The sequence below is a fragment of the Sus scrofa genome, chromosome 7 (assembly GCF_000003025.6).
Source record: "Sus scrofa isolate TJ Tabasco breed Duroc chromosome 7, Sscrofa11.1, whole genome shotgun sequence".
NCBI lineage: Eukaryota > Metazoa > Chordata > Mammalia > Artiodactyla > Suidae > Sus > Sus scrofa.
Window position 1 is genome coordinate 107,804,129 of NC_010449.5, and position 18,831 is coordinate 107,822,959.

At 43.5% G+C, this 18,831-nt stretch overlaps 1 protein-coding gene across 2 annotated transcripts in view; it reads left to right on the forward strand.

The window, feature by feature from the left end:
• Positions 8,226-18,831, forward strand: part of FLRT2 (fibronectin leucine rich transmembrane protein 2) — a 100,653-nt gene continuing 90,047 nt past the window's right edge. The window contains exon 1 of one of the 2 annotated variants that reach the window (XM_021099587.1): positions 8,226-8,985. The gene's annotated coding sequence lies outside the window, so the exon portion shown is untranslated. Of the gene's footprint in view, positions 8,986-11,562; positions 12,398-18,831 lie in introns of those variants that run through there. The other variant, XM_021099586.1, reaches the window with a different exon arrangement.

Below are 18,831 nucleotides of genomic sequence, written 5' to 3' on the forward strand. Positions count from 1 at the left end.
TACTGTTTCTAATACTCTCCTGTTCTTTATTTATCACTCCTAAGATATTTCAAGTCCTGTTTACTGGTGATGTACGAAGATCTAACATGAATATTTACAAGATTAAATATTCAATGTTAACATCAATCCTCTTAACTTTTAAAAAATAATTTTATTGAGATGTATTTGCATACTACATAATTCACTCTTTTCAAGTGTATGATTCAAGGATTATTTTAAATAAATTTACCAAGTTATGAATCCCTTCACCGTGAATCAATTTCAGAACATTTTTGTTACTGCATCGTGACCTTTCATGTACATTTACTGCCAATCTCCATTCCTTCTTCTCTCCCACAGTTCCTCTTCACCCTGGCAACTACTATTCTGATTTTTGTGTTAATAAACTTTGTCTTTTTTATATATTTCTATAAATTAAATCCTAGAGTAGAAAGTATCTTGAATATGGCTTATTTCACTGAATGAGCTATTTTTGAGGTTCATCCATGCCTTAGCATATATGCCTACTTCGTTCCTTTTTATCCCCAAATAGTGTTTCATTGCATGGATATGCCACAATTTGTCTACCATTCATCAGTTGATAGACATTTAGATTGCTTCCAATTTAGGATTATTACAAATAATGCTTCTAAGGACATTTATGTGAAAATATTTGTGAGAAAACATATTTTCCTTTCTCTTGGGTAGATATATCTAAGAGTGGGATTTCTAGGTCATAGGATAAATTTTTATTTAACTTTGAAAGAAACCTTTATATCAAACTGTTCTCCAAATTGGCTGTTAATTTTACATTCCCCTCAGCAATGGATGAGGCTTCCAAATTATTTACTTTCTCACCAACACTGGTTAATGTTTTAAGGTTTTATTACATTTTTTTTTGGGGGGGTGGCTGCCATTATAGTGAGAGTCAAGTAGTCTCACTGTAGTTTTGATTTGCATTTTCTTAATGATCCCAAGTCTCCTTTAGCTTATTATTATTGTTATTAATTATTATTATTTATTTTAATGGTCATACCTGTGGCATATAGAAGTTCCTGGGGCAGGGGTTGTATCCAGATCACTTAATGCCCTGTGCTGCCAGGGATCAAATCTGCACCTCCACAGCAGCCACCCAAACCACTGCAGTTGGGTTCTTAACCTACTGTGCCACAGCGAGAACTCTGAGGCTCCTTGAACTTTTATAAGCTTCCTTCTATAATCTTTAAGTCCATCTGCTTAGGACAGACATATAAGGAATATCCATATCTTTAAAGGAATGTGACTTTTAATTCACAGGCATTTAGAAAAAAATTAAATAACCTTAGGTTTTATTCAAAGAGACAAGAAAAAAAAATTCCCGCTGATAAGAGACTAAAATGTACAGTAGGTCAGTGAGCTAAATTCTAGACAGGCTTCAGGAGAACTGGTCCCACTGGTTCTGGGACATATGTGAGGGCTGGGGTGCTCTCAGGTCAAATGATTAATTTAGAAGTTGGTGAGGGATCAAGGCTCTACAAATGAAGGTATTCTTTATGTTGACTGCTTGCCTTTCACCAACTCAGATCTATAATCCATATTCTTATATCTGCTGTACTTAATAATCTAACACTAAACCTTTTATAAAGCATTAAGGTGAAAGGGAGAGGAAATCCCACTAGGTAAACATGAAAATAAAGCAGAATCCCTAAAAATAAAAATTAATACATAATTTGGACTTCCCCCTGTGGTGCAGTATGTTAAGAATCTGACTTCTGTGGCTTGGGTGACTGCAGAGGTGCCTTTTGATCCTGCACCTGGCACAGTGGGTTAAAGGATCCAGCATTGTAGGCATAGGTCACAGCTGCAGCGTGGATCCAATCCCTGGCCCGGGAACTTCCATATGCCATGGGTGTGGCCATAAAATTAAAAAAAAAATACATAATCCAAGAATAGAAATTTAGGTCTGTCTATGGCTTGACATTGCATGTGGGATTCACTAGACATCTCTACAAAATACCAAGGAATGGGAAGACCTTTCAAAATCAGACTCTTAATGACTTCTTTAGAGAAATGAGCCCTATGGCCTTTGTCAGTCTACAAATAAACTGGGAACCACAATGGCTCTTCAGTTTTTAGGAAGTAGAATTTAACCACTGATAAAGAGTAAACACCAAATGCTGGTAAACTCACATTCATGATACATGATTTTTCAGCTCTAGTGAGGAAGTGTTTCTTTAAAATTTTGTATTGTCAAATTTTATTGTTAATTTTACCTTTCAAAAATTTTTCAAGTGGAAAAGGAGGAACATGAAATCCTAGTTGTTCTAACTGAGTGAACAAATTAGATGACTAAATCTAGAAAACTCTAGCACTAAAATAATCCAACCATAAGATGAAAAAAGAAAAAAAAACTAAATAAATAGATCTCTTGAAAAACTTTACTTCTATTAGCTAAGTTGAGGAACTTTGGAAGAAACTTAGCCAACAATAGTCAGATAGAGAAAGACAAATATCATAGGATATCGCTTATATGTGAAATCTGATTTTTAAAAAGATACAAATGAGATTATTTACAAAACAGAAACAGACTTGCAAATTTCAAAATTGAATTTGTGATTTCCAAAGGGGAAACATGAGGGGGGAGGGGATAAATGAGGAGTTTGGGATTGACATCTATGCATTACTATATATAACATAACCAACAAGGACCTGCTGTATAGCACAGGGAACTACACCCAATATTCTGTAGTAACCTGTATGGGAAAAAATCTGAAAAAGAATAGAGATATATGGATTTCCCATCATGGCGCAGTGGAAATGAATCCGACTCGGAACCATGAGGTTGCAGGTTTGATCCCTGGCCTTACTCAGTGGGTTAAGGATCTGGCGTTGCTGTGGCTCTGGTGTAGGCCAGCAGCAACAGCTCAGATTAGACCCCTAGCCTGGGAACCTCCATATGCTGCCGGTGTGGCCCTAATAAAGACTAAAGACAAAAAAAAAAAAAAAAAAGAATAGAGATATATATCTATATCTGTATCTATATCTATCTATCTATCTATCTGTCTGTCTATCTATCTATCTATCTATCAGTGATTCACTTTACTCTACACCTGAAACAACACAACATTGTAAATCCACTATACTCCAATAATTTTTTTTTTAAATTAGCCAACAGAATTTTATGGGAATTTTGTAATGCTATAGTAAGAAGATAAGCCAAGAATTCCCTAGTTTGAGAAAGTTTTTTTTTGAGAAGTTCAACACTTAGTAGCAAACAGTAGTACCAGAAAGCATTGTTCAGAGCAACTTTGCAGAAACTCAGTAGCTTTGAATCTTTGAAGTTCTGAGACAAAGTTACTAGACAAGCAAACACTACAACAAAAGTAAAGTCCATGGCTTAAGGTTATACAGAGTAAAACGCATCTCACATTAAATTAAATTATGTCCTGGAAAACACAATAATTGTATAAATAATGAGAATGTGTTTTTATTTTGGAGCTATTTATAACATCTAATTTATTCTTTATATAGCTATCCTTGGAGGTTTTTGTTTTTGTTGTTGTTTTTGTTTGTTTTTTTAATGGTCCCACCCACAGTGACATATGGAAGTTCCAAAGCTGCAGCAATGCTGGAAACTTTAACCCACCACACCGGGCCTAGGGATCAAACTCTTGCCTCCTCAGTGACCTAATAAGCCTCCGCAGTCAGATTCTTAAGCCACCGCACCACAGCAGGGGGTCTTTGGTTTTACTTATTTGAGAGAAGAGAAACTGAGGCTTCAGGCAGTTAGTGATTTCCATGATAACACTGGAGTGGCTTGAAGTACCATCTTAGTCCAAGTTCAGGGCTTTTGCAATTATACAAAATTTAACATAGTATATTTGTTCTCATAAAAAGAGTCAGTCTCAAAAACTGTCTTTGTGTTTCTAAAGAATGCAATTTTATTTTTCTAATATATTAATAGATTGTAAGACTTGTACATATATATGTGTGTGTGTATATATGTATATGTATAGTGTATTGGGAAGTTTTTTTTGTGTGTGTGTATAAATATATATATATAAATATATATACACACATTCCAATTCAGAATCATATATACTCATTCAGCTGTTTGTATTTTAAGGTTAAAATGGCACTTCTCTCCTCATCAGTACTTCAGTCAGATATAGAAGGTTTAGTAATATTTTCTATGGTGCTTGTGACCAGGTTCAAATAAGTCCCTGGGTAGATCTTTCGTCTCTTCTTAAAATAACTTATGTCATTACATTGCCCCCCTACCTGTTAAAGAGGCATTTCCCTCACTTATTCTTCCCAGTGCTGTTGGAGAATGTTTGCTTCAAGTTTTTTGCCAGCTTCCCTTTGGAATAGAGAACCACTGCTTAACAAATGGCAGGTTCATGTAAGAGGAAATCTCCATGGTTTAACGTGCTTTTGTTTCCTGTCAGTATGTACCTTCTGTTTTTGTTCACGCATAATCATCTTGTAACCCTCATGGAAAGTCAAAGAAACTGAAGCTTGGGGGAATGGATATTTAAGCAACTATTTCCATGCTGACTTCCCCATTCTTGGCCCCCAGAGCTTCCCATGAGACAAGGGACTCTAGTTGGTACCTATGGCTGATATATGCAGAAAGCTGGATATAAAACAAGGCAGCAAAGTGCCCTCTAAAATCAACATATGATCAAAAAATCCTCTTCATCACTTGGATGAAGACTTTCTTCTGGAGAGAATCTGATTTCGAAGTAGTGAAAAACTTTGCATACATCTAAACTGTTATTTTTACCAAATGAATGTATAATTACTTACCTATGTGTCTCTATTAGACTGAGAGCAGGTTCATCACAGACCTGCTACCTGTTTTGTGCTTTCTACAAATGTCTGTTGGATGAATGGATGGACCACATACGGTAGCAGGTGTTTCACAATCAGAAGGGTATTCATTTCAGTGTCACCGAATCACATAAACTGAGCCACATGCACAGAAAGGGTGTCACACATTAGGGCAGGGAGTATTTTGTACTCCCTGCCCTAATGTGTGACACCACTTCTCCACACTCTGTTAACCACGGGTTTCCTTAAGGTGGTTCTCATCTTAGGAGACAGAATGCATGTCTCTCTACCTGCTGGAGGAGCTTGTTCATGAAATCCACAGGTGTTTTTTTTTGAATATTTACTAGAAGAATAGAAAAATAAGACCATTTCAATTCTTTGATGCCCTTAGATCTAGTCCAGAGAGAAAGATGAAAATAGCTACTATCGCTTTGAGGGAGAACTAAGTCAACATGACATGATCAGAAGAGGAGAGAGAAGAAGTCATGGATGTCACCTTACCATAGTGGAGTTGGAATCTGCCACCTGCTACCAGGTACCTGGGGCAATAAGGGTTGGGAAGAAAGGGGAAAATAAATACATACCCAAGAGGAGATCATTGAACACTTTCCTAAGGATATAGACTATAGGAGGATTTTCCTTGGAAGTTATTCCTGGATAAATTTCATATTTGGGGTGTTTACAAGCCACCTTAAATACTTATTTTGCCCATCTTAAAATTCTGAATTCACGAGGGTGATCAGGAACTACTGAGTCACTTCCAAACAACAGGGTATGGAAATGGACAAATAAATCTATAGTGGAAGAAACTTCGCACACAATACCTTAAACAGTGATGACTTTAGCATCAGTGATATCGTGCTGATATCTCAGACCACCTGATAGGATGTGATGAGAATGACACTCCACCTCCACGGTGTTCTTTCCCCCAACCCATAATTAGAGTCGAATCTGGAGTCCAGTCTGAGACAACATCAACCAAACCCAAACCGAGAGACAAAACACCTGACCATGGCTCATTCAACACTCTCAGGGTCATGAAAAATGTATAAGACTGAGGAATGGTCACAGAACATAGGACATATGATGGCTAAAGGCAACACAGTACCTTAGATGGAATCTTGAAACAGGAAAAGGACATTAGTGGGAAAACTGACAAAATAGGAATAAAGTCTGGAGTTTTGTTAATAGCAATGTAACAGTGTTGTTTTCTTCCTTTTGATAAATGCTCCAAGGTCATGTAAAATGTTAACATTAGGGGAAACAGGCTACATTTAGTATGATGTCATTTTCCTATGTTTTGAAGGCTGGGACTGTGTGATGTAATGATAATAGTATTAGCAATGACAACAACTAAAATTTCTAAAGCACCTTTATAAATACTGATTTATGATTCTATATATTATAAGGCTGGTAGAACAAGTATTTTTATGTCCATTTCATAGAAGAGTGAATGGTGGCTTGACGCTGAACTTACCCAGAATCAAAATTTTCAGTGCCTTGGGTTTAAACTGCAATCTGATGAATCCAAATCCAATGTTATTTTTCACTTTCACAAAGTATTAGAAAGCCAAGGTACATATGTACGTATAGATAGGGAACTGGACAGGAAACTGGAGGCAGGAGCTGGGGGGGAACGCTAAAATATTTGAGAAGGCAAACTTCAACTGAAGCAAAAATTCCATTGAAGATCTACATCCTAAGAATAAACTGATTTTCTGGTGTTTGAAGCTCACAGATTTGCTCTTTGTTTCTCTAGTTCTCTTTTCTTATGTGCTAGTGATAGTTTTCCTATAAAAATAAAGTAATCTAATTATCACAGTTTTGTGAGTTTGCAAAATCATTATCCTCTGGAGCCCCTGAACCACATTTACTATCCTTTTGCTTCCTCTGACCCCACCATTACACATTTCTAAAGCTGACTCATGGGTCATATGCCTAATAAATTTGTGCCAGTGATTCTGTTCACACCTTTAGTCCAATATTTTCCATACTTAAATTTCCTTGTCCTGATTTCAGTAGTTGCACAAATTGTCTTTAATAGGGAGTGCATCCACATGACATTGTTTTCTTATAATTAGAAAGAGCAATAGTGTTATATACAAATTCTGTACATCTGCAACCAAGCCCTCTCCCTTTCTCAGTCTTATTACATTTCCTGGAGCATAAATCAGAAAGCAAAATCTGTACAGGGTTCCATTTTGCCATTACACAAAAATGTATTCTTAAAGATGAAGTAATTATATTGTTATCTCAGATCAAGATTTCAAAGGAAGCACCTCACCTGGATCCCTATGTACACTTACACATACAAAAGTGGAAGTTTAAAAGCAGGTAGATGAGTATTTGCCCTAAAATGTGGTCTCCTGTGTTGATTCTGCAGCTTGAGGAGCTATTCCTATGCTTTGCTGCCACCTTGACAAACCAGAAGGATTTACAACGGAATTCTGCACCCAGAGGGCTGGAAACAGCGTTCCCATTGACTCGGTGGGCTGGCCTGGCTCAGAGATGCCTTTTAAATGGCTATTATGTAGCAGAGAGAAATTAGAACATCATCTATCCGGTGGATTTTCTCTATTTAGACATTTTCTCTATTTAAAATAACTCAATTTCTGCAAGATTCAAGTGAATGATTTTTAAAGGCTCCGTCTTTCTTTCTTTAGTCCGAAATGGAGAGGGAGAAAGAAGGAATCCTTGGAAGACTTCTGCTTTTGCGCTCTGGGCACTGTTCTCGCTCTTTTGGGTGTGACGGTGACAGCAGAGGAGCCCTGCTGTCAGTTTTCTCCTGTCTTAGCTTTCCTTCTGCGTCTGAGAGATGACTCGCTGCCTCCAACTCCAGTTAACTTCTTGGGAGTCCAGAGACTTGGTCGAAGATATTTACAAAATGCAAAGCATCTGGGTGGCCAAGGCGCTATTTTTTTTTTTTTTTAAACAGCTTCCAAAGAAACTGGGGAAATATTGCTGATTAAAATCCAGGGGCTTAAAGCTGACCTGATGCTTTCAACGTTGGGACTCAGATATATTTTCTGCATCGTCATTCTTGTTTGTCTTTAACCTGTTTATTTCCGTTCTAAGGCTCTCGCTCTCTCCCCCCCCCACCTCCACCCCCTTCCATACCCTCCACGTCTACCTCCTCTTTCACATCTTAATATCCCTCGCCCTCCATCTTCCGTTTTTTAAATCTTATTTGAATATGTGGTCCTTTGGCTTCTGCAGACATGGGGTGGGTGGGTGGCTGGGAGGCAACTTTCCTTGCGGTTTCATTTAAATTTGGCGTGAGTGGGTGGGTGCCTTCCACAATTCGTCTTGCACACGCAAAACAATTACAAGCTAGAGTTAGAATGAGCAGAGAGTTCCATGACTTCAAAGCACCCTCTAGGAAAGGAAATAATCCAGGGGTCCGGAGGGGCAGGGGAGGGAAAAGGAAAAAAAAAAAAAAAAGGAATAAAACCTAACTTCGCTGGCAACTCCAATAAATGTGGTAACTGTAGGCAAAAAATAGATTCCGAAGGCTGGGTCTGGTCCGGATGAAACGCTAGGGCTCCTTCCCATGCCGGAGTCTGGCGCTGGAAGCCTGCCACTGGCGTCTTGCCACGCGAGTGCCCCCAGACAGCAACACACCCACTGGAAACGCACGTGAACAAAGCTCTCGCCCCGGGAGCCGCCGCCTGCGGTTTCCTAGTCGATTACAGCTTCTCCAGGGAGTGCAGGGCGCACACAGGGTTAAGTCAGTTCCCTCCCCGGTAGGAGGGAGAGGCGGGGGAGGGGAAAAGCAGCTTACTGTCTCAGGGTGGGTACCTTGTAGTTAGTTGTACGTTCGAAACCTGTCGCCGTCACTTGTGAGTTTGGCATCTTCCACCGTCTCCTCAGAGGAACGAGGAGGGCTCGGAGATAACACCAGTGGCTGCAATCTCGGCGCTAGAAGCTCCGCGACTCCCGCCCCGGGTGCGTCTCTGGCCTTCGGCCCCCTGTGTCAAGGAGCAGGGAGGGAGCTCTGCGCCCGCCGCCTTGTCCACTAAGCCCCGGGATCAGGTTGGCAGTTTTCAACGATGGGCAAGAGGGACCTTGGCGGCGACCCCTAAAATAATACCATGCCCCGGGAGCCCCGCTACTGCCGAGCCAGCTTCTTCCCTTTCCACCTCCCCGACCCTGTCGGATTCGGATGAGCCCACTGAGAGGAGCCGCGCTCGCCAGGTAAAAAGGGGCTGAGGTACCAGGTGGAGTTTCCAGGAACCGCCCTGGCTGCCGCTCAGCGAGCACCACGCGGTTTTTTAAGGGGGATTTTTTTTTAAAATCAGGTCGTTGGGGGTGGAAGGATAGGCTTTATCTTACATCCAGGGGAAAAAAAAAAAGAAAAAAAAGACTGCTTAACCTCCCTCGATTTGGAGGAAGTCATTTGCAAGCCGAATATACCTCTTCTAAGGAGTTTTGTAACTGAGCTCTGGGTCAAAATGCAAATTAGCTAGCCCCCTGGAACATCGATCCTAAATTGGGGTTTCTAGATACACTAAGCTTGCCTGAATCCAACGTCTCAATCTCCCAGAATGAGTAACTTCTACGAGTAGCAATCCCCTCCTGCGCCCACTCCATCTGCTGTTAATGTCACCAGCGTTATTGTCAAGCAGTTGCGTCTAAAGCCCTCAGCCCGCCCCCTGCCCGCAAGCTGGGGTCCATTAGTGGCTAAGAAGATGCAGCGGGTGCCGGTTCGTTTTCCTTCGAGTAGGGGAAGGGGTTATTTCTCCCTAGACCAAGTCTTTCTCCAGTCCTGCTGTTCTTTAGTGGCCTGGCACTAAGCTCCTACCAGCGCGTCTTCTAAGCGCCCCAGCGGTGACTGCTGGAGAAACCCACCAGGCTGAACTGGGGTTGCGTTCTGCGCTCCGCGAGCATGGGATGCAGGAGGGGGCGGATTACGCCGTCCAGCAGTAAGTGTAGGAGCTAGGCCACAGCGAGGAGCGCAGGAGCCTCGCCTCGTCAGCTGCCACCGCGTCCCAGCGAGGGCTCTGAGATGCCTGGAAAAATCCCTCTGCCACGCTGATCGTTTCGGGTCTTGTCCCCGCGATTTCAGCGCCAGCGCGATCACTTCTGTTTTGTAATCAAGCCCAAGATCTAGTTGAGGTCGGGGCACTAATCAGGGAAAGGGAACATCAGGGAACAGAGGGACTGGGGCGGGTTTAACCCGCACTCGATGCCAGGGAAACTCCTGGAGCTCTTGGGGCTCCTGCCACGGCAGCTGCTGGTGGAGAAGGAGGGCACCGCTGCTGTCGTCGCTGGCGCTTTGCTCTTGGAACCTCCCATCAAGATGGCATTCACAGTCTGTCCCGGTCCAATTAACTCCCCCAACCTTCCGCCGCCTCCTCTGGATATTTATTAGTCACACGCTACATGTGGGGAGAAGAGCGGCATGTTACCTTTAAGTCAAAGCATTTCCCCAGCAAGCTTCTCAAAATGCAACAGGAACAGCGACCGGTGGGCACGACCCCAGGGGCGCGTAGGCGCCTGTGTGCACGCGTGTGCCAGCGTGCGTCTCGGGCTTGCGTCTGGGTGGATCCATGCGTGTTTTGTGCTCGGGAGGCAAATTGGGCATTTCTCCAAGTCTGCTTAACGCGTCTTAGGCGCTCAAAAACGTGAAGGCGATAGACACAACAGGGATGCGAAGGAAATAAAAACAATTAGGAAAGTGGCGCCAAGTGACTCAGACTTTAAACTGAGGACAGGGAAATTATCCCTAGCCAGTTGTGGACACCGCCCCTGCCTTACTATTCTGCTGCGATAGCCGAGTGGATCCTTAGGGAGTTGGTCCTGAGCTAGTTTCAAGCTCTCGGGTTGCTTCCCGCATGGCCCCACCGACGGCGCTTCTCAGCGCAGCGCTCGACGCGAACTCGCTCTCCCTCTTCTGTTCAGATTCAGCCTCTCTCCAGACTTGTTAAAACATGACAGCATTTTACTGGAGGCAGGAGGAGCGGCAATGAAATGAGAGGAGAAAACCAGAAGCTTAAAAAAAATTTTTTCCCAAGAAAGAAACGTGCACCTGGTTTTCTTACCTTGCTCTTTAACCTTTGCAAAGAGATTGTGAAGTGGAAAGGTAGCCTGTTATGCAAATCAGGCTCTTCCCCACCCGCCCCCGCTGTCAAACCTGTTTCCTGAATCTGAGGCTGAATTTGGTTGTTCCTCCTAATCAATAGGGAAAGTGAACAACGCTCTCTCTCCTTTCAGTGCCAGCGTGAAGGGAGAAAATGGGATGTTTAATATAATAGTTATATTAAACTTCAGATTATTTTCCCTTTTAAGTTATTTACGAAGGTTCGGGATGAGGAAAGTAGTGATGGGGTGGGGATGGGGGGAAAATCACCAAGGTTGCCTGCGTTTGAAATAACGCCATCTTGGTTGAGAGACTTGTTATATTTTGACCCTCTAATCTCAGGTTTCGATCACATCTCAGTGTCTCAGTAATAGATTTTCTGGTTTAGAAGTACGACCCCGGGCGTTCAGGGGGATATCAACTTTTGGCGCTCTGACGGTAGCACTACCCTTTGGAGTTGGGGGTGGGAGGGTGCAGAGTCAAGAGAGAGCGGAAAGCGTGCATGGTCCGGGTGGCATCCGGGCTGTTAGCCCCGGCGCCCGCTCAGCAACTCTCTTCAGGGAGGACAGGGTTAAAAGCCGAGTCTCACTTTGCCTCTTGGAAAGCTTTGGGTTGCAGCCGCGCCTCCCAAGCATTCTTTAAACCAGAAATGTGGGAGGGACTCGGAGAGGGAGGGAGTAGGGGAGGGAGGGAGAGAAAGAGGACTCGAGGAGGGGAGCGCGCCAGAGCGGGTGGGACGGAGGCAGAGAAGGAGCGCGGGAGCGGCGGAGGCGATCCCGCGAATTCATTACTGTAAACACCTCCTGGGGGTGTCAGGAGGGTGGGGTGGGAGCCGCGGCGTCTACATTAGCCCGGCCGGGTTGGACTGAGGCAGCAGTGAAGTCGGAGCCGCCTCCGGACCCACGCTGGGCGGGCTCTGCACTTGGAGAGAGCCCCGCGGCCGCCCCCGCGTACCCCGCGCAGCGCCCCAAGCCCGGCTCCGCTCAGTTGGCGCACAGGCGTCGGAGTCGCGCCCGCCCGGCTCTCTCGCAGCCCCCCGGGGTCCTCCGTCTCCGAGGGGCCCCGGCACCGCGGGGCTGCTTTCCGCCGCCTTCCCCGCCCGCCAGCCTTCTTTCGGGACTCGTGGGCTCAGTGGAGGCGGAGAGGGGGAGGCAGAGGAGGAGAGGAGGCGGGGGCCGCGGCGGCCGGAGCCGCGAGGAAGTGGCATGCCCGAGCCCTGGAGGCGGAGGTGGCGGAGGAAGGGGGAAGACGATGCCGCGGCTCAGTAGGGGAGGAAGGAGAGAGCGAGCTAGGCGAGCGGGGCGCCCGGGCGCCGGCCGGCTGCGGGGAGGCGCGTGCCGCTCTGAGGCTCCGGCCTCCGCTCCCCTGCGCCCCGACGCTGCGGGCGACAGGCCCGGGCTCCGGCAGCAGCCACCGTCCCCGCCGCCACCACCCGGAGGACCGAGCAAAAGTTTGGATCTGGGGGAGGACGCGGCGCTGAGAGGGCTTACCGCCAGGGCTCGAAGGAGACCTCGAGAACCTTCGCAGGTAACTCGCACCCCCAACCCTCTCCTTCTCTGCTCCTCTGCTGGGCTCCTGCTCCCTCCCAGAGCCTTTCCGGACGCTCGCCCGATCCCGCTGAAAGTAAGAGGGAGGCGAAGTTCAAGATCCCGCGGAAGGGCGTCTAGCACAGGGAGATCTATGGTATCGTTAGGGGATCCGAGGCGCGTCTGTGCGCCGGGTGGGCAGCTGTGCAGGGAGGCGCATCTCCCCCGGGAATGGGTGAGAACCCTCGGCCCCAGCTGGTGCCTCCTCTTGTAGCTCTCAGGAAATTTTGACTGTTTATTCAGTAGCTTTTAGTATTCTTCAGTCAAGGGGAATAATACCTAGATTTCACTCATTCCCACCTTCACCCTTCCGCTCTCTCACCCTTATTTAGTATCTTTAAAAAAAAAAAAAATGATACGAACCCACTCTTTCGCCCACTCAGTTTAGCTGGTGCAGGAAAGCAGATGGGGAGGGGAGTTGTGAACATTTCAAACAAAAGGGAAAATTTATCCTTTCCCTTTTTTAACATCCCCGGAGCCCTCCCCCCACCCCTTCCATTCACCTTCTGGCGTCATAAAATGGGAACTTTAGGAGTCATTTTGATTGAGGAGTGAGCTGGAAAGTGTTAACCATTGGTGGCGTGAATTTGCAGTGACCATTTGCCTGTGTATGTATGTCTGTGTAATTGTGGGGGTTAGTGGTGTTGCTGAGAAGCCAGTTTTTCTCCGTGGCCTAGCGCACGGTTATTTTGGGGGGGGGGGGGCAGTGAGTGGTCTTGTGTGTGCACCGAGGCAGGCACAGCCAAGAGAAGACAGTCAGGTTTCCTGAACAGCAGGCTTTCTTACGCTGGTAAAATAGCTCCTGCTTTTCGCTCCAGAGCAAAAGGATTCCAGCCCCAACTCCCCAACGTTCCCTTCCCCCCAGTCGGATTTGAGTTTCTAAGCAGCTCAACGTTTGCTGCTCTATCATCTTTATTATGATCATTATTTATTCACTTGGAAACTCATCGTGCCTTCTCTTATAAATGGAAATCAGCCTCGAAGAGCCTTTGATTAATTTTAGTGGAGGGAATCTCTTGTAAAGCTTACAGTAAGCTAATCAAGTGCTAGGCACAAATCCGTGTAAATGCTTGCGCAGGAGTGCAAGGTGCTGATTAGATTTCTTAACATGCTGCATTTGCTATGCAAAGCCTCTTCTAAATGGGAGCTATTGCTCCCCACTCCACTGGGAGACTCTTTAATCACATAGGGTCAGGGAGCTTTGGGGCACGTCCACTGGCTCACAGGCTTATTGCTAAATTTATTATGTCTAACTTCTCCCAGCCAAAAGCTAATATGAAGGCTACCCTCCATATCGGTGCCAATATTGTCTGTGGATTTAAGCGGTTTGACCTTATTAAATCACCAATGAAAGAATCCCCTAAACATTTTGAGGTAAATAGAAACAGGTTGGCATTTGTCCAGGAATTGTATTTGATTGTTGCAGTATGAATGTAAAATTTTAGGTCAGTATCTGAAGTGTCAGAACCGGACTTTTTTTTTTTTTTTTTTTTTTAAATCCCTGAGCAACATGCACCAGATACATAAGATCCACAGGCCACCATATTAGATGAGACTCAATCTTTGGATAATATGCATACCTTGAAAAGTTGCTTTTTTTCCCCTCACAATGTCACTAGTCCCTCCAATGCAACTTTTCTTCCTCCCCGCAGCAGAAGCCCCATAACAGGATAGGGTTAAACCATTTATGGATTTTTAATAATCTCTGGTGACAGTGCAACACCATACTGTCATGTTGAGTTGCAAATATCTGTGACTGGAGGAGGTTGGAAGATGAAATTTCAAACATTATTCTATGTCTCTGGCAGTAGGTACAAGAAATTGTAAAAGGAATTGAGCTAGCTGTACTGTAGCAGACCTATTAGAAACCTAGCATAGACGGAATGCTTTTTTTTTTTTTTTTTAATGCCCATGTCTTAATACTTCAGTAGTTTCATTGCAGTTTTAGAAATTCCAAGGGATGCTTTTAACAGAAGAAAATAAATTCCCAAGTGACACCGTGCTGGGCTGCCTTGTGGTCCCCAGAGCAGGCAGGGGTTTTTCCTGTATGCTAGGTTTCAGATGATGTGATCTTATCCAAGTTTGACTTTGACCGCCTGGATCTAATTTGAACCTCCTCTGATACCCGTTACATTTATATTCTGGCCTGCTGGAGAGTTTGATTTAGGATTTAGACCTATCTCCCGAAGGCAACCTTATATCTTCCCAGTTTGAAGCTGCGGTTTCAAGAAGTCTCAAGCATGTACAAGTGCAGAAGCCTTCTTCTGTAGAGACCCAGTGTGAACATTTGATCTAGTCTGACTCTTCAGCTTTGTGCTCTACAAGGAGGAATGGCCACTTCTGCGATCCACACTGTCTCAAGTTGAAAAACAGCAAGGGTGATGGGCAGCCCTCGGTTTGGCTCTGTTTAGAAGATTGAAAAAAGGTCAAGGTGATGTAATTTTCTTTCTCTTCAGGTCAGACCTTTCTGGATAACTGTCTTTTGGTATCTTTAATTTCAATTCAAGTTCATTTTTCACTGGATTACTTTACTCACGTTGAGGTTTCTGCCACAGTGATTCAAATTCAGGCCATTAGTGACCTCTGTCTGTGAGAAGTGAGCACATTGTTTTTCTTTCTTCTCATGAGCATCTACACATTATATGTGTGGAAGGGAACCCCAACAGCACTGTAGTTCTTTCTGAATATTTAGATTTTCGAACTTGATTTTTTCTAATACAGACTTCAGCATGGGTAATGATATTTAACAGTGGTAATAAAAATGTTACAGGCTAATAGGCTACTAAATGCTTATTCCATGTAGCATCTACAATATGATCCAGCATAAATAAAACACCAGTGCGATCCACTGCCAATGAAAGGATTGTACAGTCAAGTAGACTGATGTTTTGAGACTCACAATACTGCTGGATGTAAGTGAAGTTTTATTGCCCTGATGTGCTACCTAACAAGGGAAACTCGAGACATGCCCAGAACATATATGTGGGGAATGAGACTTCATAGTAGCTGTGCATATATGTCTTTAAATTCAGCTGTGCTTCTACTGTGAACTTATGGTACAGATCAAGGGTGAGGAGGGATCTGAGAGGGGTATCTTTAAACAGATGGTCTCTTAAGGAGACTTTTAAAATCTGATTCCTAATCCAGCTTTGTCTTCTGAGCGTTTTCAAATCGAAATTTCCATTTGAGTCGATTATCCTAAATGGTAATTGAAGACAAAGTTTACTGACTTTGCTAGGTGGGCGGATACCACTATCTGACATTTTCCAGATGGTTTTTGATCTCCTGGTATTTGGGGATATAGAATTTTTAGAAGGCTTTCTTTCTTTTCCCTTGGGCAGGTTTTATACCAAAGACATTTTAAAAGACCAATTATTACTATTATTATTAAAGTTATACAACTCTTATAATATCCCAACGTTCCTACTTTTCCCCACCCTCCAAATTGCTTTGCTTTTTAAAAAAATTATAGTTTTCTTCTAAAAGTACATGTTGAAGATGGGATTATCATTTTACTCCTTTCAGCATGTGACCTCCAATTAAATATCTGTTTGTAGTAAACCACACACACTCACATACACATCAAGGACCATTTTAAGACAGAGATCCTTTTCAAGGTTTTCAATATGTTTCTTTTTAAAGGGCTATGACACAAATATTGTAATAAAAATATCCTGTGTTCCGATGAATACAGAGACTTACTTCAGTCACATGGAACAGTAAAACACTGTATTAGCAAAATAATCAGTGGTATTTTCAGTACAGGGTCAAAATCTGTTAGAACCTTCATGGTTTTTTTTTCTTTCCTTGGTGAATTTTGCATCTACTGGTCTTTTTGGTTTTCTTTGATTCCTTCTGCTGTGGCTCTTTGAAGTGATTCAAAATTAAACAGTAGCTACTTTTTTAGGAAAATTCATCATGTTCTGTTCAGGATTCCAGAGGAGTTAATGATGCAGAAAAAGTCCTGTAAAACATCTTTCTAAAAGAAGGCCTTCTCTTGCAGGCTTCCCACTTACTGGCCTCCTGTACCATTTGCAGTGAATTGGAACTCCGTTATTTATTTATTTTTCAAATACCACCTTTAACTTAATTTAATGTGGGATGTGTTTCTGCAGAGGTCTAGAGCACCATGTGTTGCCTGCACAAAGCCGTGTCGTTTTTTTTTTTTTTTAGGGATCCGTCATAAGGGAAGGTCAAAGAAAATATCCTTGTATAATTTGGGAAGTCAAAAGGCCACATTCATGATTCTTAAACACCAATCAGTTGTTCTGCAGATACTCAAAAAGGGCACCCAGTTTTTTTCTCTGCAGTTCAGTGCTTGAAGACCTCAGCCATTTTTTGGTAGCATTCACAAAATAAATCTTCGGTGTTCTTACCCATTCCTCGCTCATTAGAACTGGGCAGTTTTTCTCCCTTTCTTTCCAGGTTGTCTTTAAGGGAAATGTGCAAGAAGCTTGGCAAAAGGTTCGCTCTTCCCCTCAGTTCACAGGTCACCTGTTATATTTCAGTTCCCTTTATTAGAGCTTTCAAGACACCGATAAAAGAATCTTCCATCTGACCCTTTTAAGAACCTGAGGGCTTTTGGATTGAAACCCACCAAAAAATATCAGGTCTCCAAGTTCATCGATGCTTTTAGGCCTCAGAACATTGAAACCTTTTCCACAGGGAGTAAAAGAACAGCAGCTCCTAAAATTGGTTCACAAATAGAGGGTCCGTGGAAGTCAACAGAGGTCATGTGGCTGAATGGAAAACATTAGACTCCTGTCAGTCCCTAAATAGGCCCACGTGCTGGTGTCACTCTTCGCCCAGCTGCCTGTGGGTGTCTCTTTCTTGAAAATCCAGGGCCAAAATAGCCTCTGCGATCGTCTCCTCTCCCCTTTTGCTCCAGAGCTTGGACTCAAATATTTTGAAGAAGGAAATACTGCAGGGACTTGTCATATTCCATGGAGATAGAAGATAAAGGGGAGGTGAAGTTTGGGGGAGTAGAGTGGATGAGCATTGGGCATCAAGGGCCTCTGGGAGGCCATTGATGTTAAAACAAGTTCATCTCCCTCATTCATGCCCCTCGTCCTTTAAGTGTCCTAAGTCTCACCTACAGGATTTCATTCATTCCTCACAAGGGCCTCTTAGGTGAGCTGAGCCTTCTGAGAAAGCCACACTCACCTCGCTTCTCAGTGGGTAACGGGAGCCAGAAACAAGTCGAAGCCTACCTGAGCCTGCACCGAGTCCTCCTTTAAACCACCTGGCTTTGGAGAAAGTAATGAACATGACATTTTATTTACCCAGATGGTAAATTCTGATACAGTTTAGAAGTTTCCTTCTTTGCAGATTCACCCAAAACGATCAGAGTCAGATTTTTAAAATTAAAACCATTAAAACACTGAAATCTAAAATATGGCCCAAATGAACCCATCTACAAAACAGAAACAGATTCACAGACATAGAGAACAGACGTGTGGTTACCACGTGGGAGGTGAGGGGAGGAATGAGATGAACGGGGAGTTTGGGGTTGGCAGATGTAAACTGTAACATTTAGAATGGGTAAGCAATGGGGTTCTAATGTATAGCATGGGAAACCACATCCCATCTCTTAGAATATAATGGGAGATGATGTAAAAAAAAAGAATATATACATGTGCGTGTGTGTCGGGGGGTCACTGGGTGACCGGGTCACCATGCTGTACAGAAGACATTGATAGAACACTATAAATCAACTATACTTTAATAAAAAATAAAAAGTATTGAAATCTTGTAAATATTTAGCATTGATAGCATTTCACTCTCTCACCCACGTTTTACTAAATGCATTTCTGCCAGTTACAATGAGGGTAATTTTATGAGACAGACTGTGATTTGGGACTGTTCGGTGATGGGGAATGAGAAATGGGTTGAGAATGAAGTTGTTTTGGAGGGAAGAAAAGATGTATTTTTGTAAAGAAACCCTACATTCTCATGTCAGCACCCTCCCTTCTACACTGATGACCTTGGACAAATTACTCCATCTTCTGGAGACTTAATTTCCTCTGTGCAGAGTTCAACAGGGTTGTGTGGGGTCAGATAAGATGAATGTGTGTGAAAATACCTTGATAACAATTCAGTCTTCTATTCCCATACAGAGGCATTATTCAAATTGATAACATTTATCACTGCAGGACTGTCATGTGCCAGGATACGTCTCAGTTTTATATAAAGAGAAGGGTAACCAAACACAGCGTCCTGCCCTCCAGGAGCTTTTGCTTTTCGTAGGTGCCCTGGGTTACCACCCAACCAGTAAAGTGTCTGTGGCTCTGCGTCACTTCCCCCCCTCATTGACTGGTGCATTATCTCTTTTTGTGTAGGTTGGCTCTGTGTTCATGCAGGTATTCTGATTAGGTG